The sequence below is a fragment of the Mustela erminea genome, chromosome 2, assembly GCF_009829155.1.
Source record: "Mustela erminea isolate mMusErm1 chromosome 2, mMusErm1.Pri, whole genome shotgun sequence".
NCBI classification, from domain to species: domain Eukaryota; kingdom Metazoa; phylum Chordata; class Mammalia; order Carnivora; family Mustelidae; genus Mustela; species Mustela erminea.
Window position 1 is genome coordinate 24,474,504 of NC_045615.1, and position 13,760 is coordinate 24,488,263.

Consider the following 13,760-nt stretch of genomic DNA (forward strand, 5'->3'; position numbering starts at 1 on the left):
TTAAATAATTTATCAATTACATACCTAGAAATAAAAATTTTCAAGCCTGCATTAACTGTTTGTCAAAAACATACACGAAAAAAATTATAAGACCTAAATATTTCTACTATAAACTTAAATAAGAGATTATAAAATAAGATTTTAATTACTCAGTGCATCTAAAATAATGTGAAATGTTAGTATAATTTAATTTGAGTACAACTGTATTATAACAAAAAATTAAGAATTTATATTAATGTCACCTAAAAATCTAGTTATCCTTCAGCAAGATACACATTTACACCAGTTTTTTGGCAAATCAAATTTATGTTTTCTTATATGAAATCAGGAAGTGATTACTTACATTTTTAAAAATTACAATTTTGCTAGGATCAATAGTAGTATGTATAAATGGTTTCCCAAAAAAATTACCAAGAAATCTGCAACAAAATTTGCATTAACACAAAAGACTAAACTTAGTCACCATTTAAGAAATATACACACTTCATGAAAATGAAAACTATGTTTGTAACATATGAATAGCTATGTATTTGCATGGGCTTTACTCCAAGTGCAGGGACACTTCAAAACCCAAGACCATAAAATCTAAACAGAGCTAAGCAAAGTAAATCAGTGTCAAAACAAGAATCCTCCAGGTTTTAACATCAAAGTATATATGTTGAATTACAAAAAGGCACCTTCTCTAGGCTGAGAAATTGCCAAATCGTACCCCATCTAAGAGGAGTAACCGTAAAAGGGTATCTCTTTTTGTCTTACACCAAGACACAGGTCTGGATTTCAACCATTACTAACAATCCTTTGGCCAGGGACAACCTGCAGAGCTTTACTTAAAATCCCCAAATAAAGAGGGCAGCTGCTGTGGACTAAATGTTTGTGTCCCCTCAAAATTCTTATGTTGAAGCCCAATCCCCAATGTAATGGTATCTGAAAGTGAAGCCTTTGGAAGGTAAGTAGGGCTGGAGTAAATAATGAAGGTAGAGTCCTCATGATGGGATAAATGCCCTTAGAAGAGAAAAACCTCTTTCTCCACCAAGTGGCAGTGTAGAAGAGGGCTACTACATTCTCTATGGAACTTTCAATTTTAAAAGGTTCTTTACCTACATTATCTCATCTGATACTCACACAGTGCTATAGGTCACTCAAACAGGTTTATTATCACTAATTACAAATAAGGAGATTGAGTTTGAGAGTGATAAAGTGATTAGGACAAGGTCATGTCTAGTTTAGAAGTAGTAGAATCGGATTTAAAACTGGTACTCTCAGTTGAGCGTCCAGCTTCAAGTCATGATCTCAGGGTCCTGAGGTAGAGTCCCACATCGGGCTCCACCAGTGTGCAATCAGATTGGGACTCTCTCTGCCCCTGCCTCCTGCATAGGGGCACTCACACTCTCTCCCTCCAAGATAAATAAATCTTTAAAAAAAGAAAAAAAAAACAGTTCTTTACCTACTGTATAATTTTTTTAATAAAATGCACTAATATCAACTATTTGAAGTTCTGTTAACTGGTTGACACAAAAATATTCTATTAAGCAACAGTCCCTAATAATTTTGTGTAGCAATTTCATATGCCATAATAAGCAAACTGTAGGCATGTGGGAATATTCTCCCCAGGACACTCATCCAGATGATGGTTCTTCTTATTCTCATTTTGTTGCTGGATTCTCAAAGAATGGCTGATGGGTAAGAATTTGAGACTAGTTACCACCTCAACACTCAAAATACTTACTTGAAAAGAAAATAGTATGTAGTCATGCCCATCTCTCCACCAAAAATATTCCTGAAATGTTTTCATTCATGCATGCATTCATTTATTCACTTATTTAACAAATAATTTACTTAGACCCTATTATGCTATGCTCTTTCCAACCTCTGGAGAAGATATAATGCAAGTCACAAACCTCACTTCCCATACTACTCAATGACATAACTGAAAGGCAGCTTAAACTCTCCTGAACCAAGACAATGTACCAAAGAGAACCATACTAGAGCCTGCCAATAAAACTAGCTAATTATATTCAACCTGTTAAAATCCAGCAAGAGGGAAAAATGAACAACATATAAGAATATTTTTACAACCTAAATAATGTAATAGGATTTGCTATTATATCTAATATTCCAAACTAAACAGGCAATTTCTCCAAAACTGAATCCGGAAGAAAGAGAAAATTAGAAGAAACCAATTACCAGCAGTAACTGAATCAGTAATCAAAAAACCCCCAACAAACAAAAGTCGAGGATGAGATGTGTTCACAGGTGACCAAACATTTAAAGATCAGATTATACCTAGTTTTCTCAAAGTAGTCAAAAAAAAAAAAGAAGAGGAAGGAAAACTTCTAAATTCATTCTATCAGGCCAGTACTACCCTGATACCAAAATCAAAAAAAGACACTACAAACACAGAGAACTACAGGTCAACATAGATGTAAAAACCCTCAACAAAATACTAGCAAACTGAATCCAACAATACATTAAAATAAAAATAATTCACCAGAGCCAAGTGGAATTTATTCCCAGAATGCAAGGGTGATTCAATATTCACAAATCAATCAACATGACACATCATACTCACAAGATAAAGGATAAAAACTATACGATCATTTCAACAAACACAGAAAAGCATTTGACAAAGTAAAACATCCACTCATGATAAAAACCTTCAACAAAGTTGGTGTAGAGGGAACATACCTCAACATACTAACGGCCATATATGAAAAACCCACAACCAACATCATACTCAATAGGTAAAAACTGAGCGCTTTTCCCATCGGGTCAGGAACAAGACAAGGATGTCCACACTAACTGCCCTTTTTTTTTTTTTAATAAAGATTTATTTATCTGAGAGAGAGTGGGAGAGCAAAGAGAGAGAGAGAGAAATCACAAGGGTGCCAAGAAGGGAGAAGCAGATTCCTGCTGAGCAGATGCTCTGATGTGGGTCTCCATCCCAGGACTGTGAGATCATGACCTAAGCCAAAGGCAGACGCTTAACGACTGAGCCACCCAGGCAACCCCCTCTCACTGATTTTATTCAACATAGTACTGGATGTCCTACCCGCAGCAATCAGACAGCAAAAAGAAATATAAAAGCATCCAAATTAGTAAGGAAGAAGTAAAACTTCCACTATTTGCAGATGACATGATAATATATATAGAAAACCCTAAAGATTCCACCAAAAAATTACCAGAGCTGACTAACAAACTCAGTAAGGTCGCAGGACAAAATCAATGTACAGAAATCTACTGCACTTCTATATACTAATAATGAAGCAGCAGAAAGAGAAACTAAGAAAGCATCCCATTTACAATTTGCACCAAAAGAAATAAAATACGTAGGAATAAATTTAACTAAGAAGGTGAAAGACCTGTACTCCAAGAACTATAAAACACTGATAATGGGGTGCCTGGGTGGCTCAGCAGGATGAGCATCCACCTCTTGATTTCCACTCAGGTCATGATCTTGGGGTCCTGGGATAGAGCCCTGCATCGAGCTTTGTGCTCAGTGGGGAATCTGCTTGAGGATTCTCTACTTCTCCCTCTGCCACGCCCCCTGCTCACATACCTACATCCACATGTGCTCTGTTTCTGTCTAAAAATGATTTTAAAAACTATAAAACACTGATAAAAGAAATTAAAGATGACACAAAGAAATGAAAAGATATTCCATGCTCATGGAATGGAGGAACAAATGTTGTTAAAATGTCCATACTACCCAAATCAATTTACAGATTTAATGCAATCCCTATCAAAATACCAACAGCATTTTTCACGAAGCTAGAACTAACATAAATTTTGTATGGAACCACAAAAGACTCTGAACAGCCAAAACAATCAAAGTATCAAAGCTGAAAGTATCACAATTCCAGATTTCGAGTTATATTACAAAGTTGTAGTAATTGGGGCACCTGGGTGGCTCAGTCATTAAGCATCGGCCTTCAGCTCAGGTCATGACCCCAGGGTCCTGGAATGGAGCCCCATATCTGGATCCCTGCTGAGGGAAGCCTGCTTCTCCCTTTCCCACTCCCCCTGCTTGTGTTCCCTCCCTCACTGTGTCCCTGTCAAATAAATAAATAAAATCTAAAAAAAAAAAAAAAAAAAAGCTATAATAATTAAAACAGTATAGTACTACCACAAAAACAGACACACAGATCAATGGAATATGACAGAAAGCCCAGAAACAAGCCCATGATTGTATGGTCAATTATCTTCATCAAACCAGGCAAGAATATGCGATGGGGAAAAGTCTCTTCGACAATGGTGTCAGGAAAACTGAAGAGCAAAAGAATGAAACTGGACCACCTTCCTATACCAAACACAAAAATAAACTCAAAATGGAAAACTTGTTATGGAATAAAATGTGAGGCATGAAACCATAAAAACCCTAGAAGAGTGTACACGCAGTAATTTCTCTGATATCAGCCATGGCAACTTCTTTCTAGGTATGTTCCCTGAGGCAAGGGAAGCAACAGCAAGAATAAACTACTGGGACTATATCAAAATGAAAAGCTTTTGCACAGCAAAGAAAACAATCAACAAAACTAAAAAACAACTTGCAAAATGGGAGAAGATATTTGCAAATCTGCTAAATAGTTAGTATCCAAAATACACAAAGAACATAGACAACTCAACACCAAAAAACAAAAATCCAATTAAGAAATGGACATTTCAATATATTATATGTTTATAAAAAATAAAATAATTTAAAAAACAAAAAATGGACATTTCTCCAAAGACAATACATGGGGGGCCAACAGACACAAAAAGATGCTCAACATCACTCATCATCAGGGAAACAGAAATCAAACCTATAGTAAGATACCATCTCACAACTGTCAGAATGGCTAAAATCAAAACCACAAGAAGCAAGTATTGGCAAAGACGTGGAGAAAAAGCACTGTTGGTGGGAACACAAACTGGTATAGGTGCTGTGGAAAACAGTATGAAGTTCCTCAAAAAATTAAAAACAGAACTACTGTGGGGTGCCTGGCTGGTTCATTCAGAGCATGCAGCTCTGCCCCTCCCCCCCAAAATAAATAAACCATTTTTAAAATGTTAAGATTAAAAAAATTAATAAAAAATGTAAAATAAAAGATATCAAGGGAAACATTTCACTATTTCAAATTTACTTCAAAAGTAATTATAAACGCAATGAGAAATGCAAATGTTTTGCATCATTATTTTCACTAATAGAAAGCAAAATGCAGCTCTAAAAGAAATTCCGAGGGGCGCCTGGGTGGCTCAGTGGGTTAAGCCGCTGCCTTCGGCTCAGGTCATGATCTCAGGGTCCTGGGATCGAGTCCCACATCGGGCTCTCTGCTCAGCAGGGAGCCTGCTTCCCTTCCTCTCTCTCTGCCTGCCTCTCTGCCTACTTGTGATCTCTCTCTCTCTCTCTCTGTGTCAAATAAATAAATAAATAAATCTTTTTTAAAAAAATAAATAAATACATAAAAATAAAAAAAGATAAAAGAAATTCCGAAATCATGTATGAAAAGGTTAACATAAAAAACACCCATTAACATTTCATATTTAGAAATATGATTTTTTTACCACCTCTATCAAAATTTGACTCAAACTCTCAGGACTAAAATTTGTTTTATATACTCACAGCCTCCACACAAATCAATTTTACCAATTTTTAGGACAATTTTGGTAAATACACGTGTGTGTACATATATAGTACATGTTGTGTAGCTGGCTAGCAGCATGGCAGAAATGAAATTTCTATAAGATTTGGTATGTCGAAGCTAGGATAAAATTCACAAGTATCTACAGATTGAGAATAATTACAGGTTTTCAAACACATTGTATTTTTGTCTTTTTTTTCCCTTGAATACTGTCATTGAATAATTTTACAAGCATCTTCTAACTTGTAGAGCTTTCTAAAAATTGTATTTCTCTAATTTTGTCTTTTGTATATTAGTACAGTGGTGGGGTTTATTTCCTTCAACTATCCTACTGCCTTCCTTTTTTCCCTTCCCTTCTTTCTTCCTCCTTTCTATGGTTGTAAATACCAGTTAACTCCTTTGTGATCCCAGGCAAGAAAATTTACCCCTCTGATTCTCAATTTTCTTTTATGTAAAATAGGGTTGATTCTATCTCATAGAGTTTGTTATATATTAAAACACCAAGAGGCACTCAATGCTAGTTCTCTTTGTTTTTTTCTCCCCACAACCCACCTTTCTGGTGTTTAAAATCTGACCTAGTGCAATCAATAAAAATAAAAAGATCATGAAATATTCCAAATTTACACATTAAAGCATGAGAGAACTCCTATGTACCTATCAACCAACCAGCTTCAAACATTATCAACATTCTTTCACAAGTCATTTTAACTAATAACATATGGCTTCTATACGTTTGTTCTCTTTGACTCTCTACGATTTGTTCTTTAGAATTGAAATACTTTAAGGTTACCAAACTTTAGGAAGTAATTTTCTAGGAACTTAAAGTCTGCTGCCAAAAATTATATGGAATTAAGGAGATAGTATCCATGATACATTCAATGTCATAGTACTATACTCAAGAACAGGACCCAATGTGTGTTGTACCATTCTTTTTTGAGAGCAGTGTCATTTTGCTTGTCTCCTAGAATGATTGTGGATTTAAAATGGTGTTAGAATCACCATGTGCTTATACATGGGGTCTGATTTTATTTTTTTAGAAGTAAAAGTCTAATAATCTAATTTAAGATTAACAGATACAGACTTAGGCGCGATATAATAGGACAGTTTTCAATAAGCAATATTCACGCCTCGGATAAACCTTCATTGGCTACAATACTGCCACTGTGCAAAGCTTTCACAGTTTTCAATTAGTGAATTTGTTGAATGGACTTTTGTCCTATTTGGTACAGATTCACATGCATACTCCTATAAGGATCTTATCATCAGCGACGCAGCCCTGCCCGCTGGCCACACTATAAAGAGCTTCTCTGAGGTTGGAGCTCAGCGTCGGGACCTCCCCAGCTGACGACATTATCACAATTTCTCTAATATTTGTATTGCTATAATTTTATTTTAGCTCTTGTCATTATGGGGGGTTGGGGGTCGGGGGGGTGGGGGATACTCTTAATTGCAAATCATTGTCCATCACAGTCCCAAAAGCCTCAAATCACTGGGACTACTGCGTAATATAAGTTGTATCTGAAAATGCCAACTCATTGGTATGGATGAGGAAAACCCATCCTGTATAAATGTGAAGACATGAAAATTTGTTATGGAATAAAATTTTAAGAGTATTTTTGTCTGAAGCAACTCAAATTTTGACTTGAATGAGCACATTTTCAGCTAGCTTATCTGCTCTGTGGCCCCACAGGTTATATTATTAGCTGACTGGTACATTCTATTTTTTTTTTTTCTATCGTTTAGAGGAAGGTGGAAATTTCCACCAAGACTCTTTATCTCTCCCTCTACCTATGGCAAGTGAAACTCATTCTCCTTCATTCCCTTGGGCTGCTGCTTCTTTTTCTTGCAATCTGTATTCTGCTCTTTTTGAACTGGAAGTTTCCTTGGCATTCTACCTCAAGTTTAAAAGCCTCTGAAGTATTACTCAGGAAAAATGAAAACATGTCCACACAAAGACCTCTATGCAAATGTTCTAGGGCAGTTTTATTCATTGGCCAACAGAAACTCTTCGTGACTGAATGAACAAACTGTGGTACATCCATACAATAGAATATGATGCAGCAATAAAAAGAAACAAACTATTAATATATGCAAGAACAAGGAGTAATCTCAAATGCAGTAAATTACATATAAGAAGCTAGTCACAAAAGGATACCTAGTGTATGATTCCATTTCTACTGACATTCAAAAAAAGACAGAATGATAGGAACAGAAATTAGATCACTGGCTGCCAAAGGCTGAGAATGAGGGAGGACTAACTACAAAGGTGTACAAGGGAACTTTTTGAAGGTGATAGCCTACATCCCAATCATGATGATGGCTACAAGACTATATACGTCAAATTGTACAACTAATAGGGATGAATTTTACTCTACAGATATACATAAATAAACATGACTTTTAAAAAAATGATAAAAGTATAATCTCTGCCTTCAAGTTCATGGTCTAGCAGGATAAATATATAAAAACATAATATAAAAGAATGAGGTAAATGCTATAATAGGTTATAACCAAAGTTCTGTGGTGAGACGGAGGAAGAGTGAAGTCTTAGAAGGAGGTAATGGGTGCTTAGAAAACACAGTATATAAATTATGTGTAAAAGTAAAGTGTAAGCATGACTACGGCAAGCAGAGAAGGAAGAAAGGCACCCAAGAAGAGAGAACAGCTGACAGAAAAGCACAGAAGTTATAGAGGCAGGACCTATTAAAAGTGAAAGCTCAATATACAGAGTGGCCCTGACAACAGAGGAAAGAAAAGTCTAGGAAGGGAGCGGCCTCATAAACCACACTATGGAATAGTATGGCAGAGGAAAATGACAGTTTTAAAGGTGTTAACAATAATCCTTTCAAGAGATATTTGGGGTCAGAATTAAGAAGTAGACTATCTGGTGACAGACTGGTTGTGAGAATGAGGAAGAAAGACAAACCAAGATTAAAGTGATATCATTGAAATGAAGAATGCAAAAGGAAACAGGGCGGGGTGTGTGGGTGTGAGTGTGTGTGGGTGTGTGTGTGTGTGAGTGTGTGTGTTTTAAGAGTTATCTATCTTAGAGAAAGGAAGAAAGAGGGAGGGAGGGAAAAAAGAACTCACAAGTCGGGGGTGAGAGGCAGAGAGGGAAGGAATCTCAAGCACACTCCACATTGAGTGCGGAGCCTGACCCAGGGCTCAATCTTAAAACCATGAGATCATGACCTGCACCAAAAACCAATCAGAGGCTTAACAGACTAAGCCAACTGAGATTTGAATTTCAGTTGGGGGAAATCATCTGACTTCTGTTTTCCTATCTACTAATTAACTTATGTGTATCCCTTCTCTAACTAAAACAGAGCTTATAATAAATTACATATTTTAACTACTTTATAAAATAACTGTAAGAAATAAAGGCAACCCAGCATAATCTCACCAAAATCTTTAAGATGTCTTAAAGACAGCAGATAGAAAGAATGAAAGAAATGAAAATAAGAGCAGAAAAACTTACTAGTTAATATTGCATGAGCTTCTTAATTTACATACTAGATTCCAAACTTTACTTGAAAATTATTTGAAATCTACAACACATTTTCTAAAAAAAATAATGGGCTATAAAGCAGAGCTGAACTCTAGAATTACACAAGTTTTATATCAACCTGCTCATCCCACCTCACCACAACCACCAAAACACTGCAGTTAGGACAACAGGCTACTCTAAAGTTAGACTACTTGGAGTTCAATTTCTACCTCCTCTATTTTGTGTGACTTTGGGCAAGTTAACTGTACAAGTCTTAGACTCCTCACTTTTAAAAAACAGGTGATAGGGGTGCCTGCCTGGCTCATCCAGTAGAGTATGTGACTTCTGATCCAGGATTCTGAGTTCAAGCCCCACGCTGGGTATAAAGATTACTTAAAAATAACGTCTTGAAGAAAAAAAAAAATTAAAGATGCTAATATTACTTACTTCAAAGAATTACTACAAGGATTAGGAAAGATAATCAATTTAAAGCACTTAGCACATTCGTTCATCTAACATGTATTTATTGAGCACCAACTATGTGCCAGGCCCTAATACTAAGCACTGGCAATAAAGCAGTAAACAAAAAAGAAAGTCACTACTCTCAGGGATCTTATGTTCTTATATAAGAAGAAACATAATAAATAAAATATCTAAAGAAAATAAATGATATAAAAATAAAGTAGGATACAGGGCGCCTGGGTGGCTCAGTGGGTTAAGCCGCTGCCTTCGACTCAGGTCATGATCTCAGGGTCCTGGGATCGAGTCCCACATCGGGCTCTCTGCTCAGCAGGGGGCCTGCTTCCCTTCCTCTCTCTCTGTGATCTCTTCCCTTCCTCTCTCCTACTGTGATCTCTCTCTGTCAAATAAATAAATAAAATCTTAAAAAATAAAAATAAAAATAAAATAAAATAAAGTAGGATACAAAAAAAAAAAAAACACAAAAGTAGGATGCAAAAGGTAAAGAGTGACGGAGGGGGGTACTAGTTTGGCAGTAGGAAAGTTCCTCTAATGAGACATCTGAAAGAGATTCCTTAAGTAAATGAAGGACAGAGTCATACAGATAAACGGAGAAAGAAATCAGATCCATTTCTGGCAATATAGAAAACTTACAAAATCCAGAAAAATATTCATGATTCAGAATTGCTTAAAATGGTGAATATTCAACAACAAACAAAAAGATTATTTTTGTTTTGTTCTGTTTTGTTTTTCATAAGTGGTTGAGCTGAAGAGAAAGCAAGAAAAATCCTTAGAGCTAGGAAACAATAAAGTTTCAGTGAGCACTGAGGCTTGCCCTGAGAGCATCCACCAATCTTTAGTGATTAACGAATTGGATCTAAAGGGGCTGCTTGAGGGAAAAGGATAAAAAGCTAGGGGGCCTAAGTAAGGTAGGAAATCTGAAGACCACCACTCTCTCCGTGGGTGAATAGGCAGAAATGCTCAGCACAGAACATGGTGGAGATATTTGCCTATCTCAACCCAGGCAGAAGAGAAAAAAAGTATCACCTATCACTCCAGTTTGAGGACAGATCAAGTGTCAGATCTAACAAAACTCAAACTTAAAATTTAGTTTTGAAAGATTCTGAGTTAGAAAAGACTAGAGGGGTGCCTGGGTAGCTTAGTCAATAGAGCAGCTGACTCTTGATTTTGGCTCAGGTCATGATATCAGGGTCCTGGGATCAAGCCCCACAACAGGCTCCCCACTCAGCAGGGAATATGCTTGATCTCCCTCTCCCTCCGTCCCTCCCCCTGTTCATGCCCTACTCCTCACCCATCCCCTTCTTTCTCCATCTCTCAAGTGACTAAATAAATCTTTAAAAAAAAAAAAAAAAAAGACAATGACACTAGACCATAAGGGCACGTGGCTGGCTCAGTCGGAGGAGCATGGGACTCTTAACGTCGCAGTTGAGAGTTCAAGTCCCACAGTGAGTATGGAGATTCCGTGCTTAAAAATAAAATCTTAAAAAAGAAAAAAAGAGACCAGAGCATGACAGAAGCAAATATCAATTCTGCCAAGAAGCGTACACTTTAAACCCAGATCTTAAACTATCCCCACAAATAAAGTCCATAGAATATAAGCTCAAATTTTTTTTAAATCACAAAATAATGAAGAAACAGCCCCCAACAAATCAGCAAAACAAATCTTACAGAAACAGAACCCCCAAACAACAACCAAAAAAAAAAAAAAAAATCAGATATGAAATACTGAAATGTTCAAATAAGATATCAAAAATAGGAAGGGGAGGAGGGCAGCACCTGGGTGGCTCAGTTGGTTAAGCATCTGCCCTCAACTCAGGTCACAATCCCAGGTTCCTGGGACTGAGCCCTGCATTGGGCTCCCTTGCTCAGTGTGGAGGCTGCTCTCTCTCCCTCCCCTGCTCATGCTCTCTCTCACTCTCTCTCTCTCAAATAAATAAAATCTTAAAAAAAAAAAAAATAGGATTCAGGAAGAAACTATAAAAAATGATTATGAAAGAATGAAACATTTCAAGATTTGAAATTTATAATTTATATTTATAATTTATATATCATTTATTGATATTTATAATATAATTAGATATTTGAGAGATCTTTCTAGGCAGAGAGAAAAACTAGAGTAGGGGGGCTAGTGCCTCCAGAACTGAATAAGCAAGGAGGCAGAGTGGAAAGAAATGAGGACAAAGGGTAATACTCACTAGGTCACACAAGTACTCAATAAATACTAGCTATTATTATCCCATAATTTCTATTGGAAAAATGTGGATTATAATCATTTCTTCTTTCCCACTTCAGTATCAAATACAGCAGCCAGAGACCAGCTCCAGAAAACTCTAACAGTCTAAGTAGTAGTTCCAGCATCAAGGAAGAAATCTGGGTCTTGGTGAGCAAGACAGAGAAAAAGGAAAAAGGAAAACTATCTCTAAGTGATTCAGAAGAGGAGTATCTGGAGGCAACAATGATCAAAAAGAACAAAAGGATCCAGTTGAAACTGCCATGGGGGGGGCATTTCAAATTTGGATAATAATTAGGAATCAGAACATCCTTTCAAGATTCAAAAATTTCACAAGTGGGGTGCATGAATGGCTCAGGTATTGGGCATCTGCCTTTGATTCAGGTCATGATCCCAGGGTCCTGAGATGGAGCCCTACATTGCACTCCCTGCTTAGTGGAAAGCCTGGTTCTCCTTCTCTCACTCCCCCTGCCTCTCTGTCAGATCAGTAAATAAAATCTTTAAAATATAAAAAAAAAATTTTCCACAAGTGAAGTCAACATTTACATTGTATAGCAGTGGAAATTTAGAGTAAATAAACCTCTCAAAGGTATGCCAAATTTTTCCATTTTAACTTTAATGCTCAACTTCTTCTAAATCTTTTCAAGAGACAGCAATAAGCAGCAAAACTAAAATTTAATTTTTCTTTTCTTTCATATTGGCTGTCTGGCTAAGGCACTAACAAAACCATGAACAAAACCCAAGTAATGCAGGTTAAGAATAATATTCATAAATCACGAATTAGCTATATGATCAATCCCTAATATAGAGAGTTGGTAATTTCATTTTTCTCTGGTTATCAAAGAAAATTGATTGGTGCATATCTTAAACATGTATAAATTATCATGCAACCTCTGACACACAGGAAACTGTGTGATTAAAAAATCAAATAAAGCATGCAGTGTTAAATCAATGAAGTTTTAAGGTAATTCATTTTCTCAAAGCTTATTACTCTTACTGTTTCTGATTATCATAAACTAATTTTTCAATTATTACAGTTCTTGAGGAACTTAGTTAAGTGATCATTTTCTACAATTCTAATACAAGCCTCCAACTTATATTAACAGTCACCTAGTACAACACAGTGTAGAAGATTCAGGCTCAAACAACCTGGGTCTAAATCCTATCTTACATCTTTAATTTCCCCAATCCTGTTTTCTCATTATAAAACAAGTTTAATAAAGTACTATGTCAAGTAGCTGTTTTGTAAATTAAATGAGATAATCCTTATAAAACACTTATGTTGGCTAAATTTAATCAACACTCAGTCACACACCCTGACTTACATCCAGATTCAGCTTTATTACAACTGGGTCACAGGACAAAAGATTAATTTCAATCTTCCCTCCTGAAGCCCACTTGAATAATTTGATGGTAACTTTTCATGCACAATGCATTTAACCTACAGAATATAAAATCAGTGTCTAACAATATAAACTAAAAAAATATTTAGACAATATATTATGCTGAATTTAAAACTTGGCTAAACTGAGTCATTGTTTTTAAATGTCTCACTTAAAGTAAATAAAGTAAACAAATGAACAGAACAGTCTCTACTGTTCTGAAACAACACTCCTAAAAAATTAGCTCATGATCCAGGATTACTAACACCTTTGTAAACAACCCCCCTTGGAGATTATAGAACTTAACTAATAGAGAACAGAAGCAGTGTATATGAATAACTAAAGATATAAAAGAACCAAGACAAAAGAAAAAAATAGAAGATTCTATTTTTTTAAAAATACAAATTTGAAGAACTTCTAAAAATACACTCACTAAAAAGAAAAACTCATAATAGGTGAGACAAAAGATTAGATAGAAATGAAGAAACCAGAAGAAAGACACTATCACAAGACAGACTGAAAACATGAAAGATTAAGAGACATGCAGGATAGAATGGAAAAAA

At 35.9% G+C, this 13,760-nt stretch overlaps 1 protein-coding gene and 1 non-coding gene across 4 annotated transcripts in view; both read right to left on the reverse strand.

Moving 5' to 3' along the window:
- LRBA (LPS responsive beige-like anchor protein) overlaps positions 1 to 13,760 on the reverse strand; it is a 731,121-nt gene that overhangs the window by 701,863 nt on the left and 15,498 nt on the right. The gene's annotated exons all lie outside the window — the stretch shown is intronic.
- Positions 6,651 to 6,791, reverse strand: LOC116585355. The gene has a single exon (XR_004283564.1). It is a non-coding gene; the product is annotated as a U4 spliceosomal RNA (small nuclear RNA).